This window comes from Parasteatoda tepidariorum, chromosome 5, assembly GCF_982258835.1.
Source record: "Parasteatoda tepidariorum strain Cologne lab strain chromosome 5, Ptep-v5.0, whole genome shotgun sequence".
In the NCBI taxonomy this organism is placed as follows: Eukaryota; Metazoa; Arthropoda; class Arachnida; order Araneae; family Theridiidae; genus Parasteatoda; species Parasteatoda tepidariorum.
Window position 1 is genome coordinate 103,116,448 of NC_141759.1, and position 25,581 is coordinate 103,142,028.

A 25,581-nucleotide genomic window follows, 5' to 3' on the forward strand; every position below is an offset into this window, starting at 1 on the left:
AATTACCGTTGTTTAAATTTAATTAAACTAATCCAAAATTATAAGAATTTTGCATTAATTTTCCTAATAAGGGAAACAAGCGGGTATGCAGAAAACAAATTGAAGTAAGAATTATAGAAACAACCATAATTATTTATTTATTTATTAAAAAAAAAAACTGGAGAGAATTTAAAATGTGTGCTCAAAATTAGGAACTAGTAATTTCTTTTAAATATGTGTTATAATAATATTTACACGAAATTATAAGAAATACCCAGTATTTGCACTTTTAGAAAATGATCGAAATTTGCGTTGCTTAAAATTAATAAAATGATTCCAAAGTTATAAGAATTTTGCATTCACTTATCTAATGGAAAAGAAAAACGCGGGTATGCAGAAAAAAATAGAAGTAAGAATCATAGAAACGACACTAATTTATAATTTTTTTTGTAAAAAAAAAAGGAAAAGAATTTAAAATGTGTTCTCAAAATTAGGAACTAGTATGTTTTTAACATAGGACGAAATATCTTGTTTACGAAAACTAAAGTAATGTCAAGCTAAATCAATATTTAGGAGCCGTATTCGTCCTCCTACTAATCATTTTTTTAATTTAATTTTATAACCGTCGTTGAACAGCCGATCCAATTTTTGGGTTTACGACTAAATGCTCAACTCAGTAGCCTTGTCATTTTGAACCCAATCCAGAAGACAGGGGAACTCTTGGATCAAGTATTGGGAGAAATTTGCTTTCGTGGAGGACATTTTGATGGAACTAAACCACATTTGCGTTGCATGGAGAGGAAGGCCACGAGAACCTCCCACGGTTAGTCTGACGGCAAGGGAACTCTAACCCATGATCCCATAATTTACGTCAACACTGTGGTCGGTTACGAGCCAAGTGCGAAATTGGCATCGACCAGCCATCGCTGAGATTCGAACCAAAGTTCACCTCATTGGAATGCGAATGCTCTATCCCCTGAGCTATCGCGGCTCTCTACAAATCATATCAACTCTTTGTCTGCACGATCTCTTAACCTCACATCGCTGGCACGATCATTTCTGTGACTGCTCATTTCACAGACTTGATCAATACGCCGACAGCTTATTTTACCAAAAAGACATTTTTATCATTTTGCCGACACTATCAGATCACTAACACGATCACATTGCAGATAGTTCACCATCGCATTGCTGACCACGGTCATTTTGGCAACAATATCATTTCACCGACCTGATTATTTCGCCGATGTGATCAGTCCAATTTTCATATATTATATAGATTCAGTGGCGTACGCAGAATTTTTTCAAGGGGGGTGTTCATAATTTTCTGAAATTACTAAAAGAAATTCGAGTATGTAATAAAGCACTATTATTTCCCTAATTTAGACAGCTAACGATTTTGATTTTTTATTTAGACAGCATTGTTTAGTTAAATTTTGATTTGATTTTTTAAGTTTAAGAACATAGTGTAATATCTTCTCGCATGTAATATCTTCTGAAAAAAGTCCAATGTCCTATGGGTGGGAAGTAACACTTTGAGGGCCACTTCACATTCATCAGATTTTGTTATGCTAGAAACGTTTTCTTCAATAACATTTCTAAGGTATAACATTTCTGTTCAATAGAAAAACTTATATTGGTACCAGATGCTGTCACCTCACTAATTTCAGATCGTGATTTTTTCTCAAAATGATTAAAAATTGTTAAATTCTTGCGTTTTGGCATCCTAAAGATCCAAGAACAGCAAATATATACATATATTTATTGGTACAGAAATATCCGCTATGCTACGATCTCAAAGTTTCGAGCTGGAATGAATAACTTCAACGAGCACAGTATCTCCAATGGTATTGTTACTGATTTCTTCACTAGTCGAAATAGTGGCGACGATAGGTTCGGCGATTGAATTAACTTTTTGTTAAGACAAAACGAAGCAGATTTAGCTACGAGCTCCGAAAGACAAGCGGCAGTGATAACTCTTAGTCTGACTAACTAACTCCACTGTACTCCGATTCCCCTTTTATATAATTTTTCACCGCAACTCCAAAATTTTCGAATTGTCTCTAAGACGACAGAACGTCTAGAATTCCAGAATCATCGCGTAAAGACAATACCTGTAAAGACCTCGCGAAAGACTGACTGCCAATCTCGAAAACTATCGCGACTGGCAGAACAGAAAGGAGCCAGTCCGTAACAGTATCAAGCGAATTTGGTTTCAAAAGTACAACTCTATTATAGTAAATGTTTTTTCAGTGAGAAATACCGTGAGAAAAAAAAAGTAGGCATAAGGCAAATAAAAATATTTAGTCTTAAAAAATAGTAGCCCGCATAATTTCTACTAAAATTTTTATTTTTGCCATTTTGTCTGAGCTCAAGGGGGGTGTTTAAACCCCTAAACCCCTCCCTTGCGTACGCCCCTGTATAGATTATAATTTTATATATTTTCTCTTAAAATTTCTCAAATTTGCTGTTTAATTTCTCTTTTCAGAAAAAAATTTATATCTATTTTGCACTTTCTACAACCATAAATTATATACTCATGAATAGCTTGCTTACTTAAAATAGGATTATTGCTTAACCCGGGGGAGGCAAATATAGTGGTGTAAGAAAGAAATGAAGGGAATTTGCAGACTTGGGTCGATTATCTCTAGAACTACAGGTCCAATTTCGATGACATCTGATGTGTGCATTGACGCAATTGTAATATACACATGCATGATCGTGTGTGTAACCCTCGTTGGAGTCGGAAGGTATGAAATTGCCACAGGACAATTCAGGCCAATTGCACACATGAAATGATCAACTGCCTTATTTCAAGTATGAAATCACGCTTCAAGGCCTGCATATCTGTAAGAGGGGACCATACCCCCTATCAACCCATTTTTTTTTGTTTATTCTGCGACTGCTGTTTCATACTTTCCGACTCCAACGAGAGTCACGCACCATCATGCGTGTGTATTACATTTATTGAATGGTTATTTGTTTTGTATTGTATCAATGTATGCACATATCAAATTTCATTAAAATCGGTCCAGTAGTGTTTTTGTTGTTTCTAATCCCCAAGAGGTCCATCCCAATTAGACCAATTCCATAAGTCCAAAAATGTCCAGGAAGTCTAAAAACAGATGAGGTTTTGAAAAAACCTCGTCGATCTTAGAATCGATACAGTTTAGAATATGCTCGGGCAAAGCCTGAGCAGTCCTACATTTAGTCCAAAAGTCTTTTGCCCCTGAACATACGAGAGACACCTCAAGTGACCACTTGCAAAGCGAGATAAACAAGTCTGCTGGCTTCTAGGTCCCTCAAAAAGCAAGGCACTTCCAGGTCGTTTTCTGAAATACCAACTATGCGGAGGAGGAACCCTCCAGAGGTCCATAAACATTTTTTTGCACTCTGAAAAGACCTCGTTGAAAGTGGAAGGTAGATCTGGCTGTAGAGGTTCCAAGGAAGCATCTTTAGCCAGTGAGTCCGCCATCTCGTTACCTTTGATTCCAACGTGTGATGGAATCCATTGGAAGTGTACGCCAAAGTCCGCAGAGAGCCTGAAGAGCATCCCCAAAATTGAAGCCGCAGCCCTGTCTCCAACATTCCTCCAGTTGCTAAGGTGTTGGATTGAAGATTTGCTATCCGTCAGTATCCATATATGCTTAAAGTCAGGCTCAGCAATATTCTTAACATGTCTTAGGCCATTTTCAATCGCAATAAGCGATTGAAAATGGCCTAAGACATCTTAATAATGGTCCAGTAGTTCTAAAGATAATCGACCCAGTCTTCAAATTCTCTTAATTTCTTAGAGTAGTGCGATTTTACAAACTTAAAATGAATTTCATGTCAGCTTTGTTTTTTACTTGATGTTTCTGAACTCTTTACTGGACATTGGTGAGATAACATACTTTTTAGTTCTTCTAATAATTCGACCAAGGACTGTAATAAATGGAACGTAATATCCAGACTTTATTTTCGAAATGAGCAGTATTCGAACAATTTGACGTGAATATACCTTCAACGCAACCTTTCATCATTAGATTTCAATTTTATTTCGGAAAGAAAAAAAAAGTTTTTTCTTTAATCTTTTATACCCTTAAAAAGTTTTGACTTTTCTTTTTTCCACCTACAAAAATCCAAATTGGTTTTATTAAATCTCACCCACCCTCTTCTCACTCCCCCCCCCCTCCAAAGAAATTCGAGCAAAACTAATTGCCAAATATGTTTCGACAAATTAACCAGAAACTACTTTTAAATCCCTTACTCTCTAAAAGTGATAATACTTTTCGTTCCATATTAAAATTCACGTCCTGTGGAAGAGTTGAGTTGAGTTGACTTTAGAGTGCAACCGGAAATTAGAAATTAAAGCAATTTTTCTCGATTAAAACTCGGTTGGTAACTGTGTTTTCACAGTATCAACTCCGTGGAGAAATTTTATTAATTACGATGGCATGAAAAGTCAAATGTTTTGAACGATAGCTACGGTTACAGGAGCGATAGCGAGTTTGCGGTGTGGAAAATTTTATTTACTTTATTTTTTTTTTCTACCTAAAGCATGATTTCGTTGGCATCGCAATTTCAGCGGATATTGAAATTTTATTAAAACATGTCGCCTTGTAATCGTTGAGCTAAGGCATCTGGGTAATAAATTAGAATCAATATTTAATTTTGGAAAAGTTATTTTAGCGCTGGTTTCATATTTTGTTTTACCTTATATTTATCTTTTTTTTTTTAATTCTGGAACCAGAACGATAGCTTTTCAGAAATATTTAATTTCAAGTGTTTGGTAGCTTGAAACCTTTTTTTTAATAAAGCATCAGATCTTCCGGCATTTGTTTTCTTGTAATTGCTATGTAGTTTGCGTAAAAACAGGTATTTTTTTTAAACGCTTTGGAACAAACAGGTATAAATTAAAGTTCACTTCGTGTAATGGAAATATTCGGTAAAAACAGATTTATTTTGTAGTCACTTTAATTAAAAAAATAAATCGAGTGGCATTGGGTTTTAAGTAAATTAGTTTTGAAAGAAGTTTTTTTTGAAAGATATGCAAGGTAGCTAATAAAGTTCTTGCCGTTAATAAGAAAATACTTACAAAAAGTGTAGATTATTATTAGACCTCTAAGAAACACCCCCTTGTGATGTAACAACCCAGAGAGCATATAACCTTACGACAACCTTGTGTGGAAATTTTATTTTTATTATCACGAAAATGTTTGTACTAAAAACCTTTTTTCAATGAAACAAAAATATTGCAGTTTCAAACCTTTCATCCTAAAAGGATTAAAAATTATTTTTTAAAGCTTTTTTTAAAAAGTATTGTCATTTAGGTAAAATGGTCCCTTAGGTCCATAATGACGTTTGTGCCGACGTCACACTAGAGATAGGATCAAATTGCATGGTTCATTAAAATTTCATGACAAGGTGGATTTTAGCTGTGCATACAAGACTTTGCGAAAAGAAACCTTATAATTACCTAGATATAAGGTTATTTTCACCTTCAGACTAGCTTTATGAAAGGATTTTTTCACGCTTGAAAACCCTAAGATAACTTCGATTTAAGGTTTTTATATAGAAGGTTGCTTCCCAAGGTTTTGGATAAGGGTGATGTGCAGATTGTCACAGATCTCGTTTTAAGGTTAGAAGGTTTACACGTAAACCCCTAGACAACCTCGATTGAAGGTTTTTATATAGAAGGTTGCTTCCCAAGGTTTTGGATAAGGGTGATGTGCAGATTGTCACAGATCTCGTTTTAAGGTTAGAAGGTTTACACGTAAACCCCTAGACAACCTCGATTGAAGGTTTTTATATAGAAGGTTGCTTCCCAAGGTTTTGGATAAGGGTGATGTGCAGATTGTCACAGATCTCGTTTTAAGGTTAGAAGGTTTACACGTAAACCCCTAGACAACCTCGATTGAAGGTTTTTATATAGAAGGTTGCTTCCCAAGGTTTTGGATAAGGGTGATGTGCAGATTGTCACAGATCTCGTTTTAAGGTTAGAAGGTTTACACGTAAACCCCTAGACAACCTCGATTGAAGGTTTTTATATAGAAGGTTGCTTCCCAAGGTTTTGGATAAGGGTGATGTGCAGATTGTCACAGATCTCGTTTTAAGGTTAGAAGGTTTACACGTAAACCCCTAGACAACCTCGATTGAAGGTTTTTATATAGAAGGTTGCTTCCCAAGGTTTTGGATAAGGGTGATGTGCAGATTGTCACAGATCTCGTTTTAAGGTTAGAAGGTTTACACGTAAACCCCTAGACAACCTCGATTGAAGGTTTTTATATAGAAGGTTGCTTCCCAAGGTTTTGGATAAGGGTGATGTGCAGATTGTCACAGATCTCGTTTTAAGGTTAGAAGGTTTACACGTAAACCCCTAGACAACCTCGATTGAAGGTTTTTATATAGAAGGTTGCTTCCCAAGGTTTTGGATAAGGGTGATGTGCAGATTGTCACAGATCTCGTTTTAAGGTTAGAAGGTTTACACGTAAACCCCTAGACAACCTCGATTGAAGGTTTTTATATAGAAGGTTGCTTCCCAAGGTTTTGGATAAGGGTGATGTGCAGATTGTCACAGATCTCGTTTTAAGGTTAGAAGGTTTACACGTAAACCCCTAGACAACCTCGATTGAAGGTTTTTATATAGAAGGTTGCTTCCCAAGGTTTTGGATAAGGGTGATGTGCAGATTGTCACAGATCTCGTTTTAAGGTTAGAAGGTTTACACGTAAACCCCTAGACAACCTCGATTGAAGGTTTTTATATAGAAGGTTGCTTCCCAAGGTTTTGGATAAGGGTGATGTGCAGATTGTCACAGATCTCGTTTTAAGGTTAGAAGGTTTACACGTAAACCCCTAGACAACCTCGATTGAAGGTTTTTATATAGAAGGTTGCTTCCCAAGGTTTTGGATAAGGGTGATGTGCAGATTGTCACAGATCTCGTTTTAAGGTTAGAAGGTTTACACGTAAACCCCTAGACAACCTCGATTGAAGGTTTTTATATAGAAGGTTGCTTCCCAAGGTTTTGGATAAGGGTGATGTGCAGATTGTCACAGATCTCGTTTTAAGGTTAGAAGGTTTACACGTAAACCCCTAGACAACCTCGATTGAAGGTTTTTATATAGAAGGTTGCTTCCCAAGGTTTTGGATAAGGGTGATGTGCAGATTGTCACAGATCTCGTTTTAAGGTTAGAAGGTTTACACGTAAACCCCTAGACAACCTCGATTGAAGGTTTTTATATAGAAGGTTGCTTCCCAAGGTTTTGGATAAGGGTGATGTGCAGATTGTCACAGATCTCGTTTTAAGGTTAGAAGGTTTACACGTAAACCCCTAGACAACCTCGATTGAAGGTTTTTATATAGAAGGTTGCTTCCCAAGGTTTTGGATAAGGGTGATGTGCAGATTGTCACAGATCTCGTTTTAAGGTTAGAAGGTTTACACGTAAACCGTATGACAAACCTTTTCAGGTTTATATTGAAAGGTTTTTGCTGAGGGAAAATAAACTTTATTTTGCTATCTGGGTCGGAGGTTTTGAACGCATAGTAAGTTGCCGGTAATCTGATGGCACAAGATCAGGTGAGAAAGGACAATGGTAAAAAGTTTCCCAATCAAGTCGCTGTACGGTATCCATGGCCACACGCGCGACTTGCAAAAGGAGAACTCCTTTGCAATTCACCGGCGCTAACTCGTTCCAATTTCTGCAGGATGCATACGGGATTCACTTTTCGCCAAGCATTCAATTGATGCGGTGCATGCATGCTGCAACTCGTTGTGGACATGTGCGGAACTTGCAGATGAAGTCTAATGCCGTGATCGGTTTCTATGCGTCTGATGCAAGGACTCACCACAATGAATAGCCCTTGATCTTTGTTTGTGTTTTCGAAGGACGTAAAATGTCCTCAGTGGTCGACTGATCATGGGTTAGAGTTCCCGTGCCATCAGGTATACCGTTGGATGTTTTCGTGATTTTCCTCTTCATGTAACGCAAATGCGGGTTAGTTTCAGCAAAAACTTCTCCGTGAAGGCAAAAATTTCTCCCAATACTTGATCCAGGAGTTCCCTTGTCTTCTGGATTGGGTTCAAAATTACAATGTTACTAACTTAAACATTAGTAGTCGTAAACCGAAAAATGTGGGTCTCTCTCTCTGTATATATATATATATATATATATATATATATATATATATATATATATATATATATATATATATATATATATAATATCTTTCGAAGGTGCTCAGAAGAAAGAACGTTCGTCTTCCAATGAGATAAACAGAGTTCGAATCCAAGCGATGGCTGTTTAATACGAATTCCACACCCGGCTCATGCTCAAACCGACCACAGTGCTCACGTAAAATATCCTCACTGGTAGATGGATCATGGGTTAGAGTCCCCTTGCCATCCGGCTAAGCGTGGGAGGTTTATTATTATTTTTTTATATTGTTATATTAGATTTTTATCATATTATTTTTTTACTATATTATTTTCTTATTATATTTTTTAACAATGGATAAACTTTAAATTGTAAAATGTACAAATTTTACACCATTTTAAAGAATTGAGTTTTACATGGCGAAACACAAAATTTGAACGAAATCGTTTTTCGAGAAATTGAATTTTGCGACATTTTGTGCGGCATTCTTTTAAAAAAATTACTTTTCACCACGCCATTACAACACTAAACTATTTAAATTATTAATTTTTCGCTAAAAGATACAATAAAGGTCAAAAGCCGAAAACTGTGTCCAACACCGAATCTGCAGAGTGAAATATTTGCATTGAATAATTGTTGGTCATTAAAATAAATAATTTTTCTAACGAATTAAGTTCAGTGGTCGAAAGTAGCGAAACTGCTGTAGTCTCTACTTTTTCCGTATTTTGTAGTGTAGTGCTCTACTTCTTAAAAGAAGTAGTGTAGCGTGTAGTGCGATTAAAAAAAAAACAATAGTTTGTAGCGATTTCTGGCAACTACTTCGAAAGTTTTAATAAGCGCAAAAAAAATGTTTCGTCTGATGCTCCAGAGCAGCAAGTTTTTTTTTTCTTTTTCATTATGGTTGTCAGCAGTTATTTCTTTCATGTTCTTAAGTTATTTTGTTCATTATCATTGGAAATCGAACCATTCATTTTGAGTCCTATAACGTGAAGATCCGATCATTAGATAGAAAGTTATTCAGGGTGTTCAGTTATTTTATTATACGCACTGTACTTGTATCTCTTGGAGGATACAAAAAAAAGCATTGATCACTTTAATCACAAATATTTGATAATTTCTGAAATTAAAAATTCACCGTCGCGAAGAGCATAGAGTTTAAAGAACAAATTTGTATGTGGTTTAGAATAACAAACAATCTCATGTAAAGAAAAATTAACATTTCTTAATAACTTCTGAGCCAATTTTTTTATTCCAAACCATTTTGAACATTAGCGTGAATTATGCTCTCCAATAAAGTATGTATGCCTTTTAAAGGTAGTAAAGTAGTAACTATTAGTTTGTAGTCGCTATATTTAAAAAAAGTAGTTATAGTTAACTACAAAGAAAATGTAGTTTTTCCGACCACTGAATAAGTTTAACAGAACGGAAAGAATTAAAATTATTTAATACCATTTACAGATATTTGAAAATTAAAATCCCTATTACTTAACTAATAGCAGACAAGCACGGTCAAATTTTTATTTCTGTAGAGGAGTAGTATGCAAAATGACAAGAAATCCACACTATTTCGAGCTCATTTATTAAACAATCCATTAACGATGTCCAAAGTACGACGTTGACGTTTTTGACGGCGAAATAAGTCAAGAATGAACATCTCATATTTTTGGTGTTAAGATTTAACTACTCTCTTTAAAGCATCGCTCAATTTGTTATTTAATTAAAATTAGTACTCCATCACACACTACCTTGATTTGATTTTATAACCGTCGTTGAACAGCCGGTCCAATTTTTGGGTTTACGACTACTAATGGGTTTACGATTACTCCGTAGCTTTGTAATTTCTAACCAATCCGGAAGACAAGGAAACTCCTAGATCAGAACCCCCAGAGGTACGATTTGTTATGGGAACTTGGAGGACTATGTGGCTCAACAGATTAATGTAGGGCATACCGGGCAAATTTCATACCGAGCAGTTGCACTTAACTAGACCTGGTAAATATATTTTGGATATTTACCAAAAGGACTATGTCGTTGTCAACATTCACCAATAGAAATCAACAACCACCGATTTCGATCATTCATAGATACATCATAGATACATTCATAGATAGTATCATACATAGATATTCCTAATTCAAGGTCAAATTTTCTCAGTGAGATACTGATGTGCGCTTCCATTACATAATTCAATGGAAATTTGTAGAAGAAGATGATTAAGATACAATTTTATTTCTAAACTTTTTTTTCTTTTCAGAATTTTTACAAAAGATGAATGGTATTAAATAAATGATATTAAAATTTACCTTGTATAGTTTCAATCAATCAGTATAAGGCATATACAAACTCATGTCTTTGTCAAGTAGAAACAGGGTAGTGACCCCACTGAACTTCTAAAGGTCGAAATTTGTCTTCTCTATAAAAGTTCGACGTTATTTATTTATTTATTATTTTTTTTAATTGGATAGTTTTTGTTGAATGGTATACCTTTACCAGTAATGTTTTCAATCTGAAGTAGTTCCGCAGTGGACTGATCGTTAAGACACGTTTCCCAATAGAACACCAAAGTCAAGCATCACTGACTGCTGTCAGTAAGCTGGCAGATGACCACTTTAATCAGCCTGCGTAGGGACCAAGGGTGCGCGGCGTCGGTCCTCATTGAATCATCCTACCGTAAAGAGCTCGACTACGCGCGCAGGTCATCAGGCTACCAAAGCAGAGGAGCCATCCTCTTTTGCAGAGGATCAAAATTGCTATGGCATGTCTTCGGATCATCCTAAGGGATGTTTCCCAGACAGTCGCCAATAGCCCAGTGTGTAGCTCTAATTTCAACGTAAAAAAGTGCCCACATTTTGAAAACTAGTACTTAATTAATACGTGTCAATATTTATTCTCTAATACGACTTAGATTGAAGTTAATTTTCTTTTGCTTTCAGATAAACCTTCCTGATTCGTAAAAAATGAATATGTGATGATGAATTGTAATAAATAACTATGTATATGCTAAATGTCTCTATTGTTGAAGTTTTTCCACTCCATCCTCGTGTGTTGGCGATAGTGGGGACAAAAACAACCTTTTTGAAAAACAATCATTCTAGAAAAAAACAACTCTCTAATTCGAGATGTAAACCAAAATGAAAACAAACGTTCAAATTATTGCTAAGAACTAAGACTTCATAGTTAAATATTATATTATACTCTAAAGTTTATGTTAAATATACGTAAAAATAGTGATTTATGTGAAGAATTCCTCTATTAATAACAGTGGATTATGTTGATAAATGTGAATTATTTAAATTATATTTATAATAGTTATAAATTTTGTAACTAAACAATTTTGTAAAATAATTAAAATAGGCAAATTTTTATACAATCTATTCGTTATAAGTGAGCGTTTACTTATGATTATTTTTTTAGTTACGAAATGAATTATTTAATTGCTTATTAATTCCCACCCTGTTTGCTTAAAGCAGACAATATTATTTTCACTTTATTACAGGCATTACTTTTTAAAATAGCTTTCAGAATTTTAATTAAATCTTTCCCAGTTTTTTAACTAAATGTTTCAAAATTCATTTAAATGTATATACATGTTTTAAATACATTGAAATTTAGGTGTTAATTGTGTTTAAAAGTCGAGGATAATTATACTGTTATTTAGTTTAAAAACGAAAATATTGTTGTATTTGACTAGACTATCTTTGTTATGATTAAAATAAGATATTTCAAAACTGCAAATTTAACTATTCGATTGAGTACCTTTATTTTCATTTTATAGTTGATTTATTCCTTTCTTTTGTTTCTAAATTTCAATATTTTAAGTATCATTTTCTTTTCCTTTTGTATAAGTTTAAAATTTTGACTATTGAAAGATGATGTTTATAGATTTTTATTTTACGCTTTTTTTTCTTCTTTTTTTTTTTGTATTTTATGTATTTAATTTTTTGTAGATGTTAACTTAAATTTGCAATGGCTTCGGTCACTTTGAAATGAATTATTACGCGTTAATATTTTTAAAGCCTTCGGGTGGATTTCTGGCCCTTTTCCATTATTTAATTATAAGTGACAGTTGTGTTTTTATACTTCTTTTACAACTTCGCTATTTATTCCCGAAGTAATTCTTAAATAATTTTTATCTTCTTTCATTTCACTCACTAGATGGCTCTGTACGCGCCGGAACTCGGAGATATTTTGGAAAAGAAGATGATATAACCCACTGCAGTTGGTGCCAGTGCAGAATTGGCAGTGCTTGAGCGAGGTTAGTGGGGAAAATAAAAAACCGAAAATCGTTTGAGTGCTGTTTCAAGAATTCAAACGATTTTATAATTGTTTTTATTTAGAATTATAAATTAGAGTTCTGTGATCGTGAATCAATAAAAAGGCAATGAACTATTAAACAGAGGATTAAAATAAAAATTTTAATAAATGTTACATTTAAGAAAATGTTATAGCGAACAACGCTGCGGTCGATTCAGGATTCAACAGGTTTCGAGATTGTGATTTTTGTGTTTACATTTCAATTACATCTTAAAGAACAATTAACTGACTTGAAATCTATTAAACTTCTTTTTTACTCGAAAATCTGAATCTTTCCTGACATTCGAACTCACAAATTAGGTAAGTGAGTTTGATTACTTATTTTTTCGTACGAACAAAAAAATAATATTATTTTCTACAATACGTACCGTCTGCCACCTGTTGGTACATTTTGGAATTTCTTAACGCTGCACTTGGAACGATATCGATTATTTCTTGAATTATTACTGTTGCAGTAAAAATCGATTACTTTATATACAATGTGATACCGAAAAAGTATATATTCGCGTCCGCGTTATTCGATTTGTTCACATAGATTACGCGACACTTGAAATAGATATGAACGAATTTACAATAGTTATGTGCTGTTAGACTTAAATCTTGTTTTCTTCACATTATTTGCACGAGACGTGCAAAGGAGCACGATATTAATATAAAAATATTAATATATTAATACATAAATGAAATAAGCGGAAAATTAAAAATTATAGTGGTAGACCTTATTACATCAACATATGTGAAATAAATATAAAAAAAAGCACTGTGATTTTTTGGTTGATAAAAACATATGTTAAATTTATAGGATTTATAATATTATTTTATAGAATAAATTCTTAACACGCTAGTGTTAAGAATTTTTTATATTACTATTTTATAGGATAAATTCCTAACACGCTTGTGCTAAGATTTTTTTTAAAAAAAAGACATTTAATTGTTTTGGTTTGTTAATTATTTGGCACTGTCAACCACTCATAAACCGAATATAAAAAAAGAACATAAAAAACAGATCTTTTTAATCATTTAGAGAAAGAAGAGTTATCTTCAAACTGTAAAGGAACTGTTGCTTTTATTTCAAATGGAACGCGATGTGGAACTTTAGCATCTTTTTTTCTTTATGATTTACTTGAGAGATCTTAGAAGTCTCTTTTCTCTATGTCACCCCCCCCCCCCTTAAAACTTTAAGACGAGATATCACAAAACCTACAAAAGATAATTTAATGAAATTTGTGATAATAATAATAATTATATATATATATATATATATATATACAGTCGAACTCGTTTATAACGAGCTCGGATTTAACGAGAACTCGGATTTACCGAGGGAAATGAGAATTTTTGGTTGGATCAATGTTAAGTCTATGGAACAGAAGTCGCTTTTAACGAGCAAGATCCGGTTTTAGCGAGCAATATTTTTCTGTCTTGCAATCTTCTTTCTCATCTTTCTAGTCTTTCTGTCTTATCTTTTTTTCAAAATGATAAAGAAATGCGAGGGAAGGGGGTTAGTTGTCATTAAATTAAGAAAAGTATTTAATTAAATTAATTAATGTAATTAAAGTAAGTAAGTATTAATTAAATTTTAAGTAAACTCAATCATTTGACCTCCCAAGCCCCCCCCCCCCCTCTTCTGGTTGCACGCCTGTCTTAAGGACCCGTTTATTACGAGCACTCGGATTTAACGAGTACATGTTACGGTCCCTTTGTGCTCGTTATAAACGAGTTCGACTGTATATATATATATATATATATATATATATATTAGAGAGAGAGACAAAACATGAAAAATAATATTACTATAATAAAGATTAATTAATGAAAAGTAGAAGAAAAATTATTAAAATAAAATATTTTGATATTTTTTCTCTCTTTCTAAAGTGAAAAAAGTATTTTAAATAAATATTTTTAAAAAAATTATTTTAAAAAATATTAAAAAGGCGGGAAATAAATAAAGAAAAGATATAATCTTGTCATCAACTCACACGATTATATCCCCCAAAAGGAAGGTTTTTTTACTATATTACTATAGCCAAAGCAAAATGGATCATTCCGGAATCCTTCAAGAACGATTTAAAATACTTTAGTAATAAGTTTGCCACATTACAAAATAAGTAAATAGAAGCGTAAATAAAGGGTTCTTTTCTGGCGCGTTCTTACTGAAGTAATGTAGCACGTTTGATTTGTCAGTTACCTTGGATTGGTCTGAAAATAGATGTGCGCAAAGGTAATAATATTATGCTGGATAATTTAAAGTTTATATTTAAGAAAGTTGATATTTAATTATACATTTTTAATTATTTTAAAAAGTCAAAATTTTATTTAAAACATTTTATGTATGTCATATAAAATATGTGATTTTATTTGTTCGGTTTGCTTAAATTTTTAGCCATGGGTTTGCACATAGAAAAAATATATATTTACTTAACAAAGGAGATTTTAGTAAATCTATTAATAACAATATCATACAATTAATATAATGATTCTATATAGAACTTAATTACATTAGTAGGGTAGCCATTGTTTTTTTTTTCTTTCTTTTTTTTAATCAAATTTTGAAAGAGTTTGTCTGTTTGTTTCTTGGATAAATAATCATTACTACATATTCTTTTAATTCTATTCGTTTGATTAAAAATGATATTTAAATAAATGTTTTTAGAAACATTAAAATTCCAAGCTATTGGTTTATTTATATTAAAATTAAGATCATTTCTTTTAACGCATAAATCAAAAAAGAAGATTTATTCCGTTTTAATAACTAAATATGTATGGTATTTTAGTTATTATACTTAAATATTCGTTCAGGAAATTCATAAGGTGTTATTAATTATATTAATTATTTTTTTATATTAATAAAAAGAAAAAAAAGAAAAATTTTATTTTTAGATAGTTATTATGAATGAAATCAATAGAATCAAATAGCTTGATTTATTTTTATTGAGTAGAAATACAAATTATTTTACATTAAAGAAAAATATTTCAGTTTTTAAAATTCAGAAACTTCAAATTTTTTAAATTTTTATTTTTCAAGAAAAATTACTTTTAGAAAGAATTTTTTTTTTCTTTTGGTGTGGTTGCATATTTAACAAATGTTTTTAAAAAATGTACTTCGTCTTAAGAAAAGGAAGTTACGAATAATGTAAAGATTATGGTTTTAAACCATATCCAGATGCTTCTATAAAATCTAAAATCAGTTTTCAAAAATGAATTAAATATTAGGTAGTTAAAAAAAAATCTGCAACACCTGCAAAAATTTCAACTTATATGAATTTTCATCTTGTGTTATTGTTTTCTGGTAGCCTTAGTTTAGACTTTCGACACTAAGCTCTAAATGACTTTGTATAAAACTGAACTTCGGGTTTCGATACGTTATTTCTATTAACGAGATCTTTCAGTAAGGATGCTGCAAGGATGTTGTAGAACTTTATTAACAAAATATCACTTAACAAAGCGAACTTTTCTTGAGCTTCTAAATTCGTACGAAACAAACATTTTGAATAACTGTCTCATAAGACAAATAGTTTGAAATGTAGAGTGCGCTAAATAAAAAAGTGCACACCCGGGATAATTTTTAATCTAATAATCGGATTTTCATTGAATTAAACGGATTACTAAAACTCAATCTTAATGATTTGCTAGCCTAACCCTAAATATGCTAAATTAATATAAATTGGGTGACATGGACCAAACAGGTTACCACGTAATGTTCTTTATTGAATTTATCTGACACAGCGAATATAAAATAATTAAATGTTTGAATGAGCGTAATTAACTATTTTTTTGTTCAAATAGAGCTATAAGTTAGAAATGATCATTGACGTTATCTTTAAAATATGGGATAAAAACTGAATCGCTTATAGTAAAATTTAAAAGAATGATAACGCCCAACCTAACAGAAAATTTCATTTCGTTTTTCTCTCATCCCTATTGAATGAATGAATTAATATTTGAAAATACTGTATTAACATCAAGTGTTTTATTATCAACAAAAAGTATTTTATTATCGTTTGAAAATTTGAATAAGATATTATCGTTTGAAGATTTTATAAGATATTATTATTATATAAGATATTATTATCGTTTGAAGATTTGATAAGAGTGTGAACTAATAGTAAGAATTAAATAGGCACCCCAATCCAATCTTATTCGATCCTATTTGATGACTTTGACTACGCATGATTGCTTACATCGATTATAAATTTTATGTGTTTAAGAAATCGCCTCTACTTATTTTCTTGGACAGAAAAGAAAATTTTGCGGGGCATTTTTTCAAAAGTTAAGTTATGAAAAGTCAATTATAATATGAAATTGCTTGCTTACATTTCGCAGACGATAAAGATGCCAGAGAGATCGTAAATATGAAGCTTTTTCAGGTGACTCTTATGTTTGTCGTAACAAATCAAAGCGACTAGCCATATCATTTATTCTTTCTCCCTCAAGAAGAGATTGTGAGTGAAGCAGAAATCTACTTCAAAAGGAGAGTGCTTAAAAATAGAATCTTTGAGGTCAGATCCATTCTGAAATCTTATTTATTCTTCGAATGATGCAAGCATTTCAAACTTTTCCCAAAATATTGTTTTTGATATGCATATTTTATGGTGACAGCTCTTGTGTTAGAAACGGGTTTGAAAACGTGGGCGTAAAAGTGCAGTGGTACCATTTTTTAAACAAAAGACCACGGAATGGAAATATACAAATGACAGTCCCCTAGCAACAATTATACCTTGGCCCCATTTAGACTCAAAATTGGCTCAATATGAGTCCTATATGAACATGCTCAGGGGGATCAATATTAGGATTTTTTAATATCGGTCCTATGAGCCGCGATGGCTCAGGGGATAGAGCGTTCCCCTTCTCATGAGGCGAACCGGGTTCGAATCCCGGTGATGGCTGGTCGATACGAATTCCGCATCCAGCTTACCCCGACCACAGTGATGACGTGAAATATCTTCAGTGGTGGACGGATCACGGACTATAGTACCCTTGCCGTCAGGCTAACAGTGGGAGGTTCTCGTGATCTTTCTATCCAAGGAACGTAAAAGCTGGTTAGTACCTTCAAAAAGTCCTCTACAAAAAGCAAATTTCTCCCAATATTTGATCCAGGAGTTCCCTTGTCTTCTGGATTGGGTTCAAAATGACAAGGCTTCGGAGTTGGACATTGCTAGTAGTAAACCCGTAAATTGGATCGGCTGTTAAACGACGGTTTAATAATTATAAAAAATAAAAAGTATTGGTCCTATGCAGCGTCAATATCGGCCTATATAGGGCTTATATTAGCTGAATAATGATTATAAAATATCGGGTGAATTTGGCACTTCTATACAGGACCGATATTGGTTTTAAAGTAGTAGTGAAATATCGGATGAATCGTGCAATTCTATATGGGACTAATATCGGAAAAAATAACGGTCCTTTGAACCCTTTTTGAGCCAAGATTCGTGAATGTTGGTCCAATGAGAGCCCAAGTTATTTTGATGCTAGGGTTGTATGGCGTGGAAAATGTGTATACAGGTAGTGCACACGCAGGAAGTTGTTATTCAAGTAATTCGTTTGAGAATGTGCCTGATGTAATTATGTGTAACAGCAAGACAAGAATTAGAAGACTTTGTGCAAAGAATCGTAGGAGAAGACAATCTGAAATGGTAAAGGAACTCCTGAATTAGGTTATTATTAACTATTAAGAGAAAATTTCCTACGTGGAGGACTTTTCGATGGAACTAACCCGAATTTGTGTTACCTGGAGAGAAAAACCAAAAAAAACTTCCACTGTTAGTCTGACGTCAAGGGGACTCTTACGCATGATCGTTCTATGACTAAGGATATTTTACGACTGCCCTGTGGTCGGGGCGAGCCGGGGGCGGAAATCGTATCGGCCAGTCATTACTGGGATTCGAACCCAGTTCACCTCATTGGTAGGCGAACGCTCTATCCCCTAAGCCAGTGTTTCCCAAACTTATGACTTTTGTGTACCCTTTCTAAATTTTTCGTAACACTGCGTACCATTAATAAAAAAAAGAATGTATTTTTTTAAAAATATGTTTATTTTTCCCTTATGGTACAAAGTTTTGTTTTTTAATAAGTTTATTTGCATCACTGAGAAGGATAATATTGCTTTTGCTGCGATAACAGATGCTGTAATAAAAAAATTGCACAAAGTTAAAAATCACAACTGGCTGTTGACACCACTAATTATTAACTGTTAACTCTGCAAAAAAAAAAAAAAAAAAAAAAAAAAAAAAAAAACAAGTAGAAAAATACGTAATCGTAAGTTGTCATGGCTAGTTTTGTTTTTAAATAACTTTTTTTGAAATTTTCGTTTGTTGCAAGACATTTAACGCGTCATAAGAACGCGTACCTCCGCTAAACTGTTCCCGTACCTGTGGGGGTACGCGTACCACACTTTGGAAAACACTGTCCTAAGCCATCATGGCTCTTATGTTATAGACAGGCGCATAGAATTTTCAAATTAAAGAGCAGTTTTCAGTTATAGGGAGCATGACGCCAACTCTTAGGAACGATGCCAGGTTCTGGTTTACACAGATTACCGGGTTCCATTACAGATTACCACATATTTTTCGATCAATTACAACAATATCGTGATCATTAAACATAAATATGATAATATTTTGAGTCTTATTTATAATTGTTTAGTTATCATTATCGAATATAATTATGTAGAGATTATTATCGACACAGTAACATGTTAAAAAAAAAAATTATATTGTGAATATTATATACAGCGATAATAATTGAATACGATATTATTGTGAGGGTTGATACATTTTATTTGGGTAACGAAAGATTTGCAATCGTAAAAATAATGTAAAGTGGAAAAAAAATATTAGCATAAATTATTTAAGGGAGATATTTGTGACATAATATCGCGATTTAAAATTCTAATTTATCGGTTTTAAGGATCTATGATGACAACTCGAAAAGCTATTATCTCTGTAACCGATAGGTACCAGTTATAGTTCTAAAATAGAATAAAATTGTAACAAAAATAAAATCATAGCAGTGCATGTAACTTCAATAGTGTTACATTACAACTTCTGAAATACACTGCTATAAGAAATTAAAGGATTTCGCAGACTGGGTCGATTATCTCTAGAACTACTGGACCGACTTTAATGAAATTTGATATGTATACATTGATACAATACAGAACAAATAACCATTCAACAATTGTAATACACATGCATGATTGTGAGTAACACTCATTGGAGTCGGATGGTATGAAATTGCCGCAGGACAATTGCCTAAGGAAATGATAAACGGCCTTATTTTAAGTATGAAATCAAGGTGCAAGGCCTGTATATCTGCAAGAGGGAACCATACTCCATTTTATTATACCATTTTTTTTGTTTATTCTGCAACCACTGTTTCATACCTTCCGACTCCAACTAATGGAACGCACGATCATGCTTGTTTATTACATTTATTGAATGGTTATTTGTTTTGTATTGTATCAATGTATGCAAATTTCATTAAAATCGGTCCAGTAGTTTTAAAGATAATCGACCCATTGCGCAAATTATCATAGTTAATTTCGAACACCACTGTATTTGTAAAAAGAAAAGCACTTTAATTGAATAAATTATATCAATGTATCAACCGAGAATAACTTTTGTTTCCAAACGAAACGAAAAAGTCGTTTTCTATTTTTAAAAAAATAAATAAATTATGATCTGCTAATCTTGCAGACGACATTGTTTCAAGTTGAATTAATTAACTTTTATTACAGATAATAAGATTAAACTAATTTACTTATAAAGTGTAAAAAAGTATTGTTTAATTTGCATATAATGCAATAAAAATTGTTATTTAAAAGATAGAGGAGAATGAGTCCATTAATGTCGGGGGGAGATATCATCCCTTTTATGTTTCCATCAAATTGCAAATCCACATTTGGATCTGCGCCAAAATATCCCCCTTCTCTCCCCCATAGAACCCTCTCTCTCGGTGCTCTTTACTAAAATGTCTCTAAATAGAGTGTTTTACACAACACACTCCCTTCGGAATCAGAAAAATACATTATTTTTAAAAATCGTCTGTTTGCGCCATTATTAGAAAACGAGTAAATTCGTTAACGGCAGAAATGGAATTCTTTTATAATTGACTGTTTTTAAAAAAATCTGGCAATGCGCTACTCGATTTAACTGTTCGTTCACCAAAAAATATTTATTAATGGTTCCTCGGATCAGGGTTGATATGCGATTTTGAGACTGTAAACCAGACACGAAACCGACAGTAAAAAGAAGGGGGAAAATATAGTATACTTTCAATATTTCAAAGTTGAAGAGACGCTTAAAAAATTCGGGACTAAATATGTTCTAAAAAGTAGGAAATATATTCTAAATTATTACTCTAAAATGTAGAATCATGAAACATACAAATAGCTACTAACCCAGTGGCAGAATTTTTTCGAGTTATCTGCAACAAACACCTCTAGCACTAACATCGTTCTGCAAGATACTTTTATTAATAACAAACATATGTGTTACTAATTCAAAATAACAAAAGCGCTGTGTTTACAAAAAAAGAAAAACTATTCGTAATTTTTTTAAATTAAACATGTAATAATTTTTTTATTCTAATATTATGGTTGATAGTCTCGCATTTTGTTGGGGAGGAGGGAACGCACTAATTATTTTCTACTTCGCATTTTGGAAAAAATCATCTCAATAAAATAAAAAAAATTTAAAATCATAAAATCCGTTGCAGTAATTTCCGAAAACAAGATAGACGACGAAATCACGCGAATCGGACTCCTCAAAAAGGGATTACTTGATTGCGTGTTTCGTTTCGAGATTTAGTTGCTGTAAAAAATAATATCGTACAAAAAAATATCGGATTTAAAATCTATGGAAAAAATCAATAGCAATAACAGCCGAAAAATCGATAGAATTCATTACCTTAAAAAGTAAATACTCAAATGCGCGATTCGAATTTCCCATATTTTTTTTTAATATATCGGGATATTTCAAAAAACCAAGCGAAAATCAACCATGGGGAAAACCACGTAAAAATCAATATCAATAATAGCCAAAAATATAATCAAAACATTATATCGATGTACGATACTATCGGCGTAAATTGAGCTCACCAAAAACAGATTGATTATCTTAATGTATGAATCAAATTTCTAAGTATAAATTTCTATAGAAAAAAAAACATTTCTGCAAGAACTATGTTAATTCTGCGACAATGTCACCGTGTCGCTGCGATTGTGACACTGGGGTTACTAATAAATAGGTTTGTAATGATAGTTGACTGTAAGTCTAAATACAACTATGATGATTTTATTTTTAAAAGTAAGACAAAAATCATTATGCATTAAATAGAAAAAATTTCGTGTAATCATATTTTACATAGTGATTTTTCCGTAAAATTCAATTTCTAATTTTAAAAAAAATCGACATAACAAGGTTTTGAGAAGAAACTCTTCCACATAGGAATTCGAATTAACATTAGATGGATATGTAATGTCAAGGGGGGGGGGCTGTGGCCACTGTGGGGCCCCACGACGAGCAATAAACAAACGAATCAGCTATTTCCAGAATGTTAACATGGGTCGATTGTATAAAAACATTACGAATTCTCTCGGCTGTTTAAGAAGTAAATGACAGCTTATTTCTGCCAGCACTAAATTTTATGGCTTATTCTTGGCCTGCATTCAATTCCTTACGCACTTTAAAAAAAACTCGGTTAGTGTTGGATTTTTGTGGGTGGCCAAATGCAATTCGAAACCCTATTATCATCGTAATGAATGAACAAGCGATGTAAAAAATGAACTTAGTAGAATATTTTTTAATTTTTGTTGTCCAGCGAACATATTTTATTTTATAGCTGTCGTTGAACAGCCGACCCAATTCTTTGGGTTTACGACTGATAATATTCAACTCCGTAGACCTATAATTTTGAACCCAATTCCGAAGACAAGGGAATTCCTCGATTAATTATTGAGAGAAACTTTGCATTCGTGGAGGACTTTTTGATGGAGATAACCCGCATTTGCGTTTGATGGTGTGGAAAACCTCGAAAACCTCCGACGGATAGCCTGACGGCGAGTGGATTCTAACCCATGATCCGTCTACCACTAAAGGTATTTTACGTCAGTACCGTTTTCTGTGCAAGCCGGGTGCGGAATTCTTATCTACCAGCCATCGTTGAGGTTCGAACCCGGTTCACCTCAGTGGGAGCCGATCACTCTATTCCCTGAGCTACCACGGCTCGGTGTCTAGCAAACATATTTTATTCAAAATATTCGTCACCATTTTTCATTTCTTTTTAATTCTATCTCAATATTTCAATAATTTTTGGACGCTAGTAGCAAGAAATTAAGCAAAAGATTAGAATTTTTGTGTCAAGAACAGAAATGTTTGTGTATTTATCTTATGAATAAAGTCCCTACAAAAGGATATGTTTCAGAAAAAAATACTTGATAAGGGTAAATATGGACAACCATGAGTTGGCCGCGAGCAATAGTATCCATGACAAGTGTTGCTAAATGCATTTCATCTTTATTCTAATGAGATGAATTATTAAAAACGAGTTTCGTTTACTTCAATGGCGCAGAGATAACAAAAAAGGCAACTTCTAATATTAAATTAAAACATTAAAATTATTTTAGATATTAATTGAAAAACTTAGTGGAAGAACCAGGTAAGTGACATTTTCAGAGCAAAAGTGAAGTTTTCTAGAACCATTGACTTATTATAAACATTTCTATGCTTGGGGGTCCTACAGGGTATTAAAACGGTCTTGCTCATATGTATATCGCTGAAGCTCAAATATCGTTATTAATCGAAATCATAAATTACCAGTATATTATCATCAGTCTTTCTAGTGAAACGCTTAGCGATGTGTGAAATATTAATAATTCTATAAAACACCTGAACAATGTGCATATACATAAATAATTTCATGCTAAAAGAAATTAATTCTAATTTATAAAGATGCTTTCAACGGCTATTTGCCGCGAAAGTCAAACTTGCTGAAGAAAAATTGCATTCACAACGAGTCCCTATAACATCCATTTCAAATGTTTCATCGTAACATTTCTATATTAACTTCCCTACATTAAAAGCGATGTTAAATATATTTTCTCTCGCGACAACAGCGCCAAGCGATGACAACTAAATCACCTTCTGCGACGAGCGGAGCGATAACAAATCTAAGTTATGGGCTAAACTTTTCTGATTATAAAGCACCCAAACGTGAAATAATTACGATTCTTCTTTTTAATCCTCGTAAATAAATACCGCAGCCAGATGTCCTGTTCCAACAAGACTTCTCTGTTAAGATCCTTAGAATGGAACGTTTTCTGATGTTTAATTTAAGAGAACGTTCGAAAAAGTGACTCTTTTCCCCAAATCTTTCGTGTCGCCTTCCCTTCGAGTAAAGGGATGTTTAAAAATAACACAGTTCAAGAATGTTTATACTTTTGCCACACATGTTCTTCTCCGTCGCACACACCAAATGTTCGAGAATTTAATCTTCCTCCGATCCATCCCCTCCCAACCTAGCGGACAATTTATTTTCTTTCTTTATTTTTAGAGCAACCCTTCGCGTGAAAAGAGAGCTTGGTCATTCGAACAAAATTCTTCTCTCAAGAAATAAAATTTCATTTCGGGAGTATCACGCGCTTTAGCTTTTCCAGTTCGAATTACATTGGAAAGGGGGTCTTTTTTGGGGGGGAAATCAGAAACGGGATTCAATTTTGGATGACGTATTATTGAATTGTTTCAGAGGCGTCGAATCAATTAGGTTAAGAAAGGAAGTTGTACTAGGGCTGATATTTTAGAAATCGAATTCGATTTTTAAGGTAACTTCGATTTGTTTTATTTTTGAGAAGGGAACAATTTCTTAATGTATAATCAAGATTTGAAATTTTAAAAGAAGAAATTGAAATGTATGCTGAATCGATAAAATTACAAATATTACTGCTATTGTACTTTTAAAATCAAGCAATTAATCCTTGAGCATTCATATTTACATTAAAATCACCGTCAAGCCAGTAATTATACGTTAATAATAAAAAGAATATAAAAATACTTTAAATTATTATTATTATGTAAATACAATAACACTAGATTGCCATTTTGACTGCTTTTATTTTCAATGAGAAAAACAAAAATGTACATAATGACACAATTTCTTAAAATTTTGTACAACATATAATTTTTTTTATTGTTAATATTTACTAAAAACTTGTTATATAACTGTAAATAATATAAACAATATTAAAAATTAGTTTTTAACAAATTTCTTTACACACGAGTTATTCTTTTGCAATCCAGTTAATTTGACTGCTTTTGGGCAATATAGGTATATACTAAGTTTCAATCCTTCTAGTGTTAAAAATGCCTGCTAGTGAAAATAAAAATAAGAACAGCAGCGGTCGCTATAGCAACGCATGCAATGACGACGCATGCGCACTGTTTACTATTACTCTTGAACACAGTTGAAAAATGTGTGAACGCCATCAAATCCAAAATAAGACCCATTTTGCCAGTGGGTAATAATACATTACTAAAAAATACATATTATATACTTGTATTATATGCGAAATTATCATTTAGGCAAAACATTGCGAAGCGAGGGTCAAGGGGTCAAACTCTTCGCTATGAAAGTATCATTGCATAAATGAATTTTGTTATTCTGTGTGCTCAAATAGCCTTAGAGATATGGAAATAAGTAACACTAAGTAGCTCTAACTTCCTGAAAGCTTTTTTTTTTTTAAATTAACTTCACGAATCATATTTTCCATCTATTCTTTCTTTCCTCTATTTGAAGTTCAAGAACCCGTCTGGAAAAAAAGTTATGATTATTCAGACAATGTATGCTTGTGAGTTTAATTTCTCAACACAAAATATTTTCAGCACTAATTAATTAGCATTGTTATGGTAAGTTCAAAGTTAAATCTCCTTCTCCAGTTATTGTTTTCATTTACACCATCAAGTATACTCCGCAATATCTTTCTCTCAACTATTGTGATAAAATTTTCCTCCTGTTTTGTTACTGTCCAAGAGTGAATTAGAATGAATTGGATGGTCCACGTGATTCGAATGACAATACAATAAAAAAGATGCTGCTGTATTTAGACCCACTGGAACAAAAAACCCGGGAAGGCCGCGGTTGAGATAGGCTGACTCTGTG

General features: G+C 32.9%; 1 protein-coding gene and 1 long non-coding RNA gene across 3 annotated transcripts in view; both read left to right on the plus strand.

The window, feature by feature from the left end:
* The window catches only part of LOC139424880 (uncharacterized), an 81,274-nt gene extending 68,874 nt beyond the window's left edge, over positions 1-12,400 (plus strand). The window contains exon 4 of one of the 2 annotated variants that reach the window (XR_015433895.1): positions 12,268-12,400. This is a non-coding gene — a long non-coding RNA (uncharacterized LOC139424880). The remainder of the gene's footprint in view (positions 1-12,267) is intronic. The other variant, XR_015433896.1, reaches the window with a different exon arrangement.
* The window catches only part of LOC107440642 (plexin-A2), a 526,176-nt gene continuing 512,918 nt past the window's right edge, over positions 12,324-25,581 (plus strand). Inside the window, exon 1 of the mRNA XM_087164666.1 lies at positions 12,324-12,726. The gene's annotated coding sequence lies outside the window, so the exon portion shown is untranslated. The remainder of the gene's footprint in view (positions 12,727-25,581) is intronic.